We start from the raw sequence: 11,618 nt of genomic DNA, 5'->3' as shown, positions 1-11,618 counted from the left end.
GTAATTAATATTAAGTAATTAACAATTATCTTTATTAAACTGTTTCTTTAAGAAGCTTCAATTTTATACTTCAGATTTTATTTTGTAAAGGTTTTGCTTTCTCTATAATCATGCAATATAAAAAGATTAGATCACTTCAATATTTATGAATAAAGATGTTTATGTTTCCTTGAAATGTATTACTTACATATGTGGATTATTAATAGAGTGATATTTGGTTGCTTAGTGAATGGTGGATAGGACATCCCCAAAGGGAAGAGGATTACTGGACATGGTCAGAGGTAGAAGGGAATTTATTTTAGGGACTGCAAGGTGAATTGCTTGATCAACATAGGAGTGGGTGTTGAAGGGTAACATCTGGATTGATAAGGAGACTTCATATTTTAAAGTAAATAAAAAAATTTACATTAAGGGAAACAGGAAATAGTGAATTAAAAAATTAATTTGCCGAAAACATCTCAGAAATTGTATAGCTTTTCGGTTTACTCTGTTGTTGCTATAACTGGTCATATTATCTAATAAAATAGTAACATTGCTGCATTTTATTCTACCATAACAAAAGAAGTAAAAATTTGTGCCTTCTGTCTGTTCCAGAGTCTAAATTGTAGTGGTCTAACATATTACTCACATATAATACAATAGTTCTCTAATTAAAAAACAACAACAATCACAACTAAAAACTTTGGAAAAAAGTCTAGATCTCTAAAGTAAAACTGAAGTGACAACGTTTTAGGAAATAAACTCGAAGTGAAGAATTTTCCTGTGAAGTAAAATGTTCTGAATTGTTTTCAAATATTTGATAGAAACTGTGAGTCTTCTTTGTGAATCTTTGAAAAACCAATCTAAATAGTGAAAGCAATGAAAATTTAGCATCTATTTAGAAAAACAGAAGTATTCATTTGTGTGTGTATACATGTACACACACACAAATGAAAATTTCTGGGTGTGTGAATATGTATGTGTGTATATATATATATATACCCGTAAAAAACCTGTTGCCAGTTGAGTCAATTCCAACTCATAGATATCTATTTGTATACACATTTATGGGTGTGCTGTATTACATCTTGTACTGATTTTGTTACTAATGAAGAGGCACCAAAAACACAAGCATTCCACACAAGCTAGGGACAGAGATATAAACTGGGAGCATATTGTTATTTAAACTTTGTGACAAATTCTATCACAGGTGCCAAGATAGGTGAAAAATTTTCAAATTATCACTTGGTTTGTTTGCAAGAAGGAAAAGCTTCATGCTGCTTAGTGAAAAAGTGGTGGCAGTGAGAGTCTAACACCTACTCCCTGTGCAAGACAAACCCCTAAACTCTTCCATCTGTGATGGTGCCACATTTCATTGAGAAGAATGTATGCCAATTGTACAGCTGTGTGATAATAGACAAAAATAAAGGAATTCTGTAGTTCATCAAGGATTATAACCTATAAAAAATCATAATTTTAGAAACTAAGATTGCATTTTGATTGCTTTAGGTCACATTTTGGTTGAATTTCTAAAAACAACCCACACTGGGATACAAGAAGAACTCAACATTCAAACCCCAGTCCTAAATTGAACAGACATAGAAGAGTAAAAAGAGAATGGCACTGTCATATTAGTTTTGTTATGTAAGTGTATGCTGCTGATTTGCCTTAAATACTTAAGCGATGGTTAATTAACTATCTCTAAAACACCAGTGACACAGTGGCTGCAATGATAGGCTCAAGCGTAGAAACAATTGTGAGTATGGCACAGGACTGGGCGATGCGTCGTTCTGTTGTGTGTGGGGTCACTAAAAATCAGAACTGACTCGACAGAACCTAACAACTAACAACAACAAAACACCAATCGAGTGCCCGGACGGCACAAACTGTTGAACTGCTGAACTAACCAAAAGGTTGGTGGTTTGAACCCACCTAGAAGCACCTTGGAAGACAGGCCTAGTGATCTGCTTCTGAAAGGGCACAACCATGTAAACCTTACAGAGCAGTTCTACTCTACCCACATGGAGTTGTCATAAGTTATAATGTAACTCCACCACAACAACAAAACACATATTTTAGAGCACTATCTGCTCACGTTGAACATGTTATCTGTTGTCACTTGCTTGTGTAACTATGTTCTTGTGAGCAACTAAGGGTCATAAGAGATGAAGAAATACAGTGCATTTAAATATTGGAAAATCTTACTGTTCATCCATAGTCAATTGTATCAATGTGAGTAAATATCGACAAGAGGCCTATGTGTACTCACTGCTCCAATAGCATGTTTTTTTTTCAGAAAGAAAACTGCAAATTCATTTCCAATCAGGATGAAACTTCTATGAATTGCTACAAGAAAGAGTTTGCAGGTCAAAGCACTATTATATTTACTATAGAAAATATATGCTCAGATTGCTGGGAGCAGAAGGAATTTAGTATTTGAAAATCCATATAACCTGTGTAGTGGCTGGCTGCCCATAAACAGTCTCTTAGTTCCATAACTTTAATTTTACTTTCCTGTCTCCCAACTGACCCCCTAGTGACACATCTCCACATATTCCTCAATCACGACTATCTCTAAGGTTAATAGTGCTCCCTTTCTCTCTCATTAAAACCTCTCCATAGTCTCTGTGGCTTAGGCCTGTGGTTTGCCTTTATTTTTCCCCATTTTTTAAAATCCTTCTAATGCTTCATTCTATGTGAGCTCCGCTCTTTGCTCTATTTTATGCTTTTGTCTCTTTTCTACTAAATATGCAGGACTAAACAAACCAGACAATATTTGGGAGTCCACACAAATTAGGATCTTAGGATCTAAATTGCAGCAACTCAAGCACTCAAATTCTCGGCTTGATTGACATGATGTTTATATTATGGTTTGCATATTGAATGACTATATATTCTGTATTTTGAAGATGTTGTCATACAACTGTCACGTTAATAGTAAAATAATTTTTTGCAACTTCATCTTTTTTGTCTTCTGACCTATTTCAACTTCCACACCATCACACATGGGACAAATAGGCACACCCCCAAATCATTCAATGACATGGGGATGAGTCTCTTATTTTACAGTGTAGAAGAGAACAGAAATTCTTACCACCACCGAATAGTAAGTTTGAACGCTGAATTTATTTTCTAAGGATATCTAAACCACTAATTTAGAAAAAGACTACATTATTTTATGCAAGCAGTTTTTAACTACTTTTGCTTTAGACAAGTTGGATATTATTACATGTTCAGTTGCATTAATTTTGTAAATTGATGCCTATAGAACTATCGTTTCCAAAGGTAGTATGCCTTCTCTTTTAAGCCTATGTTAATGACACTGAATTTGCACTCTGATGTTAATAATTAAAAAGAAGAATAAAAAGTCCTTGTGGATCTTCCTCCAATATAATTTAAGCATTGTTTTTCTTTCTTTTTGTGCTTTAGGTGAAAGTTTACAGCTCGTGTTAATTTCTCATACACAAATTTATACACAGATTGTTATGTGACCCTAGTTGCAATCCTTATAATGTGACAGCACACTTCCCTTTCTACCCTGGGTTTCCCATGTCCATTCAACCAGCTCCTGACCCTCTCTGCCTTCTCATCCTGCCTCTGGATGAGAGCTGCCCATTTAGTCTCGTGTATCTACTTGAACTAAGAAGCACACTCTTCACGAGTATTATTTTATGTTTTATAGTCCAGTCTAATCTTTGTCAGAAGAGTTGGCTTTGGGAATGGTTTTAGTTCAGGTTAACAGAGAGTCCCGGAGCCACGTGTTTTGGGGTTACTCTAGTATCAGTCAGACATTAATTCTGGTCTTTTTAAGTGAATTCGAGTTCTGCACCACACTTCTCTCCTGCTCTGTCAGGGACTTTCTGTTGTGTTCCCTGTTAGGACGGTCGTTGGTGGTAGCCGGGTACCATCTAGTTCTCTTGGTCTCAGGCTGATGGAGTCTCTGGTTTATGTGGCCCTTTTGCCTCTTGGGCTAATATTTTACTTGTGTCTTTGGTGCACTTCATTCTCCTTTGTTCCAGGTGGGTTGGGACCAACTGATGTGTCTTAGATGGCTGTTCACCAGCTTTTAAGACCCCAGATGCCACTCACCAAAGTGGGATAAGCATTATTTCTTTTTCAGTAATAGCTATTTCAGTAATAACACGTTTCTTTTTCAATAATAGCTGTTTGGTAAGATTTACATTGATAATGAAGGCAATTTAGTATGCATGGTTCATATGTGAATATACCAAGTATATTCCAGTAGTGTCTCTGAAATCAACAGTGTCTATACATGAAATATTTTGATATTCAGTAGTGTGCATATATATACACACCTACTCCCCACTTATCAACTGTCTCGTTATCTGACATTTCACATTTACTACAATATAAAAAATCTACTATCGGACTATTTTGCACATTAATGATGCACATCTGGCAGTAACGAATGCTGAGGTGTGAGGCGAGAGTAACACTGGCTATGATGGTGAAGGTTATGTGTCAACTCGACTGGGCCATGATTCTCAGTGGTTTGGCAGTTATGTAATGATGTAAACTGGCAGTTATGTAATGATGTAGTCACCCTCCATTTTGTGATATGATGTGATCATTCTCCATTTTCATATAATGCTGATTTTCACATAATGACCTGGCCTTTGGAATCTAACCATGTTGATAAACGAGGAGTGGCTGTATATATACTTGGTTTCCTTTTATCCAAAAATACATATTGTGCATGAGCTATTTTGAATGGCACCAGGTAGGAATAACAACAAATAATATAAGGTAATTTTCTCAAGTTACTAATGACATGTTAAGGGATATAAGATAATTGCAAATTATTGACTCCTTTGTTAAACAATTAGAAACATAATAAAGTCCTCCAAGTAACTAGGGGAACAGCACAATGTCGTAGAAAGAATCTTGGTCTGATATTTACCAACCAAGTTTTACCTATCAGGTCCCTGAGTATTATAAACAGTTTGAAATTAGCTGCTAACCTAAAGGTTGGTGGTTCAAATCCATGCAGTGATTCTACAAAAGAAAGCCCTGGCTATCTTCTTCTGTAATGATTACAGCCAAGAAAACTCTATGGAGAAGTTCTACTCTGTAACACATGGGATCACCATGACTCAGAATCGACTTGAAGGCAACTGGTTTAGTTATTGTGTTACCAATCAGGAGTGATGGAGCCCTGGTTGCACAGTGGTTAAGAGCTTGGCTTGGTTGGCAGTTTGAATCCACCAGCTGCTCCTTGGAAATCCTACGGGGCAGTTCTACTCTCTCCTATGGGGTTGCTGTGAGTCAAAATCAACTCGATGGTGACTTTTTTTTTAAATCAGGAATGACAGCATAATCAACTCAGCTGTTCAAGTCAGGAATCTGGGACTCATTCTTAACTCCTCACTCACCCTGTATTTGGGAATTACCTGGGAAAATAATATTTGTTCTCTCCTCTAAAAATCTGTCCAATTTATCAACTTTTCTCCAGTCCCACTATGAATATGTTAACTTATCTCTTAGCTAGATTACTATGGAAGTTTCCTAATTATGTTTCCTGCCTTTGTCCCAGTTTTAACCCTGTTCAGTTAATTCCCAATTCAGCATTCAGAATGAGTTTTTCATAATATCCTTCAGGGACTTCCCATTAATCACAGGACTCAGTCAAATTCCCTGCATGGCTTAGCATGACTTCCATCTATTTCTGTATCCTTCTCCTCTGTCTATTTCTCCACTCAGTCTTTTCCCACTTATCTCTTAAACTTTATGCTTCACCCAGACTAAGCTTGCATTTCTTGAGAAAGACTATGTTCTCTTGCCTCTGGGACTTTGTGCATGTTGAAATTATAGCCTGGAACCCTTTGTGTCGAGAATCTTCCCATCGCTGTGAAGTCGATTATGACTCATAGTGACCCTATAGGAAAGAGTAGAACTGTTCTATATAGTTTCCAAGTTCTAAATCTTCATGAAAGAACTTTGTTCTCTCACAGAGTGGCTGGTGGGTTTGAATCTCTGAACTTTTGGTTAGTAGCCACGCTCTTAACCACTCAGTTTAGATACCACATTTTGCAGGAAGCCTTTACTTATCTCCCAAACTGAGTGACGTAGTCTTCTAAGGCACCACAGAAAACTTTAACGTAGTCAATTATTCCATACTTCTCTCATGACACCATTTTTCTCATTACATTGGAATTACATTTTTACCAGTATATATCTACCACTAAAATGTAAGCTTCTTAAGAAGTAGTAATCTCTCTTGCTCACCGCTCTAATTCCAACACTAATGTTGATCTTTGCACATGGTAGGCATTCAACAGGCTTGTACTTACTGAATAAATGGCTAGATTACAGAATCTCTTCTAACATATATCAATTCACAATGTATCAGGGTTTAATGACAAGGCACTTACTCTCAAATAATAAGCTTTACTGAATTAGTATTTCTTCTGCTGTCTTCGTTATATCTATGTTCTATTTCTAAATAGTCATTTGAAAGTTTTCTGTACTTTTGTTCCCAAGAATCAGGTGACCACTTGTATTTTTTTCCTGTTCCAAGATACAAGGAAAAGCTTGAGAGCTGTTGATATATTGTACAAGCTGACTACTGGAATGAATTGAAAACTGAAGCACAGGGACTAAATTAACAGAGACGAAGAGAGTAAAAGGACAGTCTGTACAACACAGTCAATGCTTTAGGGCAGTTGAGGATGCTGTCAGCAAGTTTTTGACTGATAACAGACCTGGTGGCTATCATTACTAGATTGCTTTTCAAAAAACATGGTACACTGCAGCAGTACCTGTGTGTGTGTCTCTGTGTGCGTGCATTTTAAAAGAAGAAATGTCCATCCAAACATTGATATTATAAGCTGTATGTGTTGATGAATTAGAGCTTTATTCTCCAAACAATGAAACTGAAATGTGATTGAAAATGAGTGAAGCATGAAAACGAAATTCAACACATAAAAAGAACTCCCAGAAGAAAGAATGCCTGTGTGATGACTATGCTAAAAAGGTATCATTTCTAAATATATGCTATCAGTTTCACAAGCAGTTAGGTCCAAATTTGTAAACATTTAGTCAAATATTAAATTTCAAAATAAAATTACCCTTTAATTTAGGTAGAGGCTTTTATTATATGATTACTACAAGAAATTCTTGTTGTCTTTTTTCCTTGTGTTTCATATCTGCTCAGTTCTTTAGAAACCTTTATAACATATTACTAGTGTGTCCCTTTATACAAAGTGTATTTTGAGCATACCAAGTCCTCTGTGGACTATTATGGAAATGCTCGAAAAGCATATTTACAAATCATGCTGCTTCAGTGAGTATAAAGAGACTGCTTTGTTGCACTGAGGGGAATATTTGCCTCTTGGACAATGTGGGCAGAGGCCCTGTTACTAGAATTTTACTACTAGAAAGGGAAATACAGATGATTAAATTATATTTACCCACATAGAAATAATAGGCCAAAGGTTAAGTCTTTCCTCAAAGAACTAGAATACCACCAAGATTCGGGTTAAAGTTTTCTTTTGTCTATTGATTTTATAACTATTTTGAAGTTAGTAATTATAAACACATTTATGGAGTAATTACCATGATCTCTAGGACTGTGCTTGGTGATGGAAACAAAAATCAAGATTGTAAATGTTATTCTAGCCTTCAATTGCACACAACGTACTGGAATTCTTAAAATGTTTCTCTGTATTCTAGTGATCTTTTAAAATTTTAAATCTCATAACGATACTTTCCTGTTTAAAACTGTCAATGTTTTCCCATTACACTTAGAATAAACTTAAACTAGAAGCCATGCCTACAAGGCTCCAACTGACCTGGTTGAAATTTCTGGTTCTTCTCCTACCATGCTCCTCTTTCCTCACTATGCTATCTCCCTTGCCCAGAACATCACTCTTTCAGATTTTTGCATGGTTCACTCCTTCTCATTCCATTCTCTATTCTTATGTACCATTCCTCAGTGAGAACCTCTCTGACCATATTTAAAAATCACTCCCATACTCCTCAGTCTCCATCCTCTCAAGATTCTTTATAGCACTTATCATTCTCTGAAATGTATTTGTTTACTTTTTTTTTAAATTTCAAAATAGAATTAAGTTATATGGGGGAAAAGACTGTTTCTGTCTGTTAACAGCTGGATTCATACCACATAAAAATAAATATATGGTCCATGGCAGATGCTTACTAAGTATGTGTTACATGAATGAATAACATTCTGGAGAGGCTTTGGTAGTTAAAACAGTGATGCCACAGTCTTCCCCATAGCAGTGGTTTCTGCACAACTAAAATGGTGGAGAAGGCTCAAGAAGTCAATCAAAATGCTTTTGTAAAATGTTTTGTTCAGTCTTCCATTAAATACAGGTTTATAAAATATATTTTGACATGTAGATGCAGGAAGTGATGTAGAATTCTCCCCTCAAACAAGGACTCAATACTGAAATATGTCATACAGAGTCCTTAAAATTCTTTTCTTGAAAATAGATATATTTCTAAGAATTTAGTTATAAAATCTTTTTTTTAAATAAAAGGGCATTAACTTTGAAAAGATCAATATTTACAAAGCTGTCTTTTCATGTACAGAGTTCTTAGAATCGAATGTATTTGTAATAGGTATATGTATTCTAAAAAAAGGTAGCAGTTCTGATTATCTTAAAAACTGGTTAGGTTTCAAACTTTGTAAATGCCTTATACAGTGTGCTAAGAAAGACAGCCAATTAAAAGGCATTTCAAAAAAGAGTGAACTAAATCAACACGTATTTTAGGCAATGCACCACATACTACTTAAACTGCAACTGTCTTATTTTAAAGACTGCACTTGCACAAAATAAGGGTACATTGACAATGTTTATTATCTACCAATTTCCTTTTTAGTTTGAGAGACACTACTCAATATGATGAATGACCTTCCTGGTAGAAAATCCATCCCAGAAAAGCACTCTGAAGCAAATACCTGTTAAACTAGAAGAACTCTAAATGAATACATTTTATAATGAGAAAAAGAAATTGAAAGGCAAAGCACTGAAATAAAATGCCTGATGTTTGTACAAAAAAATGAATCAGGTAACCTATAAAATGGAACTTTTTTAGCCATGTCTCATTTATATATATATATATATATATATACGTATATCTCACAATAGGAATAAAATAAAATAGCAAATGCTATGCTCAAGATATATATTTGCTGTATGTAATTATGCTATTTTAATTTTTATGATTAATCTACAGGATTGCAGACTACTTTGGATTAATTTAAAAGCTCTGTTGTAATCTGAGTTTATGGTAAGACATGATTCATGTGTGGGAAGTTTCGAGTTGTACCCCTGAACAATATTCAGCTTGAACTACTCCATTTTCTCTCTGCTCTTGGGGTTCTTCAGAACAAATATTGGCGAAGAACATGCCTCAGTGACATTACTGATAAAAACAGACTCTTCTGGGTAAAAAATGTTTTCTATCTATAACACATAGAGTAAATAAGTTGCTTCTGTGTGTAAACCCCTCTCTCTCTTTCTTTCTGTCTCATCTGCCAGGGAAACTTTCCTCCTGGCAAGTTACCTTTAAAGTGACTCAATAACTGTTTTCTCATTCAAGTCTCAAATCATATGCAGTGGAGTTTGTCAGAAGGAAGGCACTCTTGAACCGTTATAAAAAGAGGCACTTTCCTAACTTGAAGTTTGCAACATAAAAGCACTGTAGGAAGGATTAAAATGGCAGCTGGGAATGGCACTTTAGGCACTGGAAGCAATATAGCAGCTGTTAGTGGATAGCATTCCTCTTACAGTCAGCTATGTGATTTTCTTAGCCAGCAACACATCTGCGGGGCATTATGAATCTGCCAGAAGATTAAAAAATTCATTTACACTTATCGAAATGTCTGAGGGAACTATTTGCAGTGAGAGTCCTTTGGAGCTTTACGAGGAGGCCTTTTCAGAAGCAAGAAAAGTCATGCATTAGAAAGGCTGGTTTTAAATTTAAACTAAAAAAAAGTCTTGTTTTAGGATCAAAATAGTAGAGTGAATTTTAAAAAGTGAAAATGAAACAAAACAAAAACAAAACCATGACATTGTTGTATGAGTTAACAAAATGGTTATTAGTAGAAGATTATCAGTAGATCAAATTCTTTTAAAGTTCCAACTCATGCTATCATTTATCTATCTTAAAATAGCATACACCTAAAATGTATTCTGTACAAACAATTATGATTATATATGATATTTAAATAAAGTTTTATGTTTTGCCAAAAAACATATTTAATTTTAATTTTGAGTTTGGAAACAGAAATGTGATTTAGGGGAAATATTATTTTTGTAGTACAGATTGGAAAAACTGAGGTTTAGAGAGTTTGTCTCTGGCCTCTAAAATTTCCACAGGAATCAAAAGCAATACTTCCAATTGCAAGTGAACACAATGCCTAGCACAGTGCATAACACACAGTAGGTGTTCAATATTTTTTTAAACTAAAAAGAATTATTTTTACTGTTACAAATTTTAAATGGCAAGTTGAATTGAAATTATAATGTGAGAATATAATTTAGCCACATTAATTATGTAGTATTGGTGAAAATATATAAAGATTTGAAAATTAATTCAGATGGCATGTAACTTTTGGTAAGACTTGTAGAGATCTATCATATTTTTAGGGCAAGATGGATAGACAGTCAACAAGTTGCTACTTAATATATATAATTTTTAAAAATCCATAATAGACAAGCAGAAGTGAAGTTCTACTGCCTCAATGGAAAGTCATGAATTCTTGCTTAGTTTCCAGGTGTGACCCAATTCTCAGATCAAGAACTTATTGACTGAATAGCAGAGATCTCCCTGCCTCTTCGCTGAAAGACCTGCAGCCATTTATTTGAGTAATAGTATATTGGGGAATGGAGTCCCTAGGGGCACAAATGGTTAAAGTGCTTGGCAGTTAATCCAAAGGTTGGAGGTTTGAGTCCACTCGGAGGCACTGGGGAAGAAAGCCTTGGTGATCTAATTTAGGAAAATCATCCAGTGAAAATCCTATGGAGTACAGTTCTACTCTGATACATGTGGGGTGTCAAGTTGCAGTCCACTCGAAGGCAACTATTTTTTTTCAGAGGGAGGCAGGAAGGAGAGTACTAGAATTTAGAGAGTTCTTAGATGCAAGATCTGAATTGTCATTGACATTTGGCAATCAAAAATGATGTCATAATCTCCCCCTTAGAGTAAGGATATGTGTGATCATGTAATAAATAAGAGTCCTGGCTCAGGTCCACATCACAATGGGTCCACTGGATTCACACTGGCCCAGCCTGTGCTCATTTCTCTGGTTTTTAAATTAACATACTTAGTAGTTGGCAGAACCATTCCTTAACTTGTAGACTAAGAGCCAGCAAGAAAGGCCAGGGAAAGATATTAAAACATTACCTTCTTCTACAATAATTTATGGCCCTGAGCTTGCTCATGGGATGAGATTGAGACCACATTCTTGTTATGCTTTTTTCCTCTGTTCTACCCAGAGGGAACGTGCAGCTCTCCCTTTCTTCTCAGAACAATTCTTCTATAAATTATGTGAAAATTTATCCCTGACTTAAGGCTCTTCTATAGGAAACTACACCTAAATTTTCAGTCAGCACCCTCTGCTCTCTACCACCTTTCATTCATTTATCCTC

This window comes from Trichechus manatus, unplaced genomic scaffold, assembly GCF_000243295.1.
Source record: "Trichechus manatus latirostris isolate Lorelei unplaced genomic scaffold, TriManLat1.0 scaffold00263, whole genome shotgun sequence".
Taxonomy (NCBI): domain Eukaryota; kingdom Metazoa; phylum Chordata; class Mammalia; order Sirenia; family Trichechidae; genus Trichechus; species Trichechus manatus.
The sequence above is the reverse complement of the archived record's forward strand: the minus strand, read 5'-3'. Positions refer to the sequence as shown.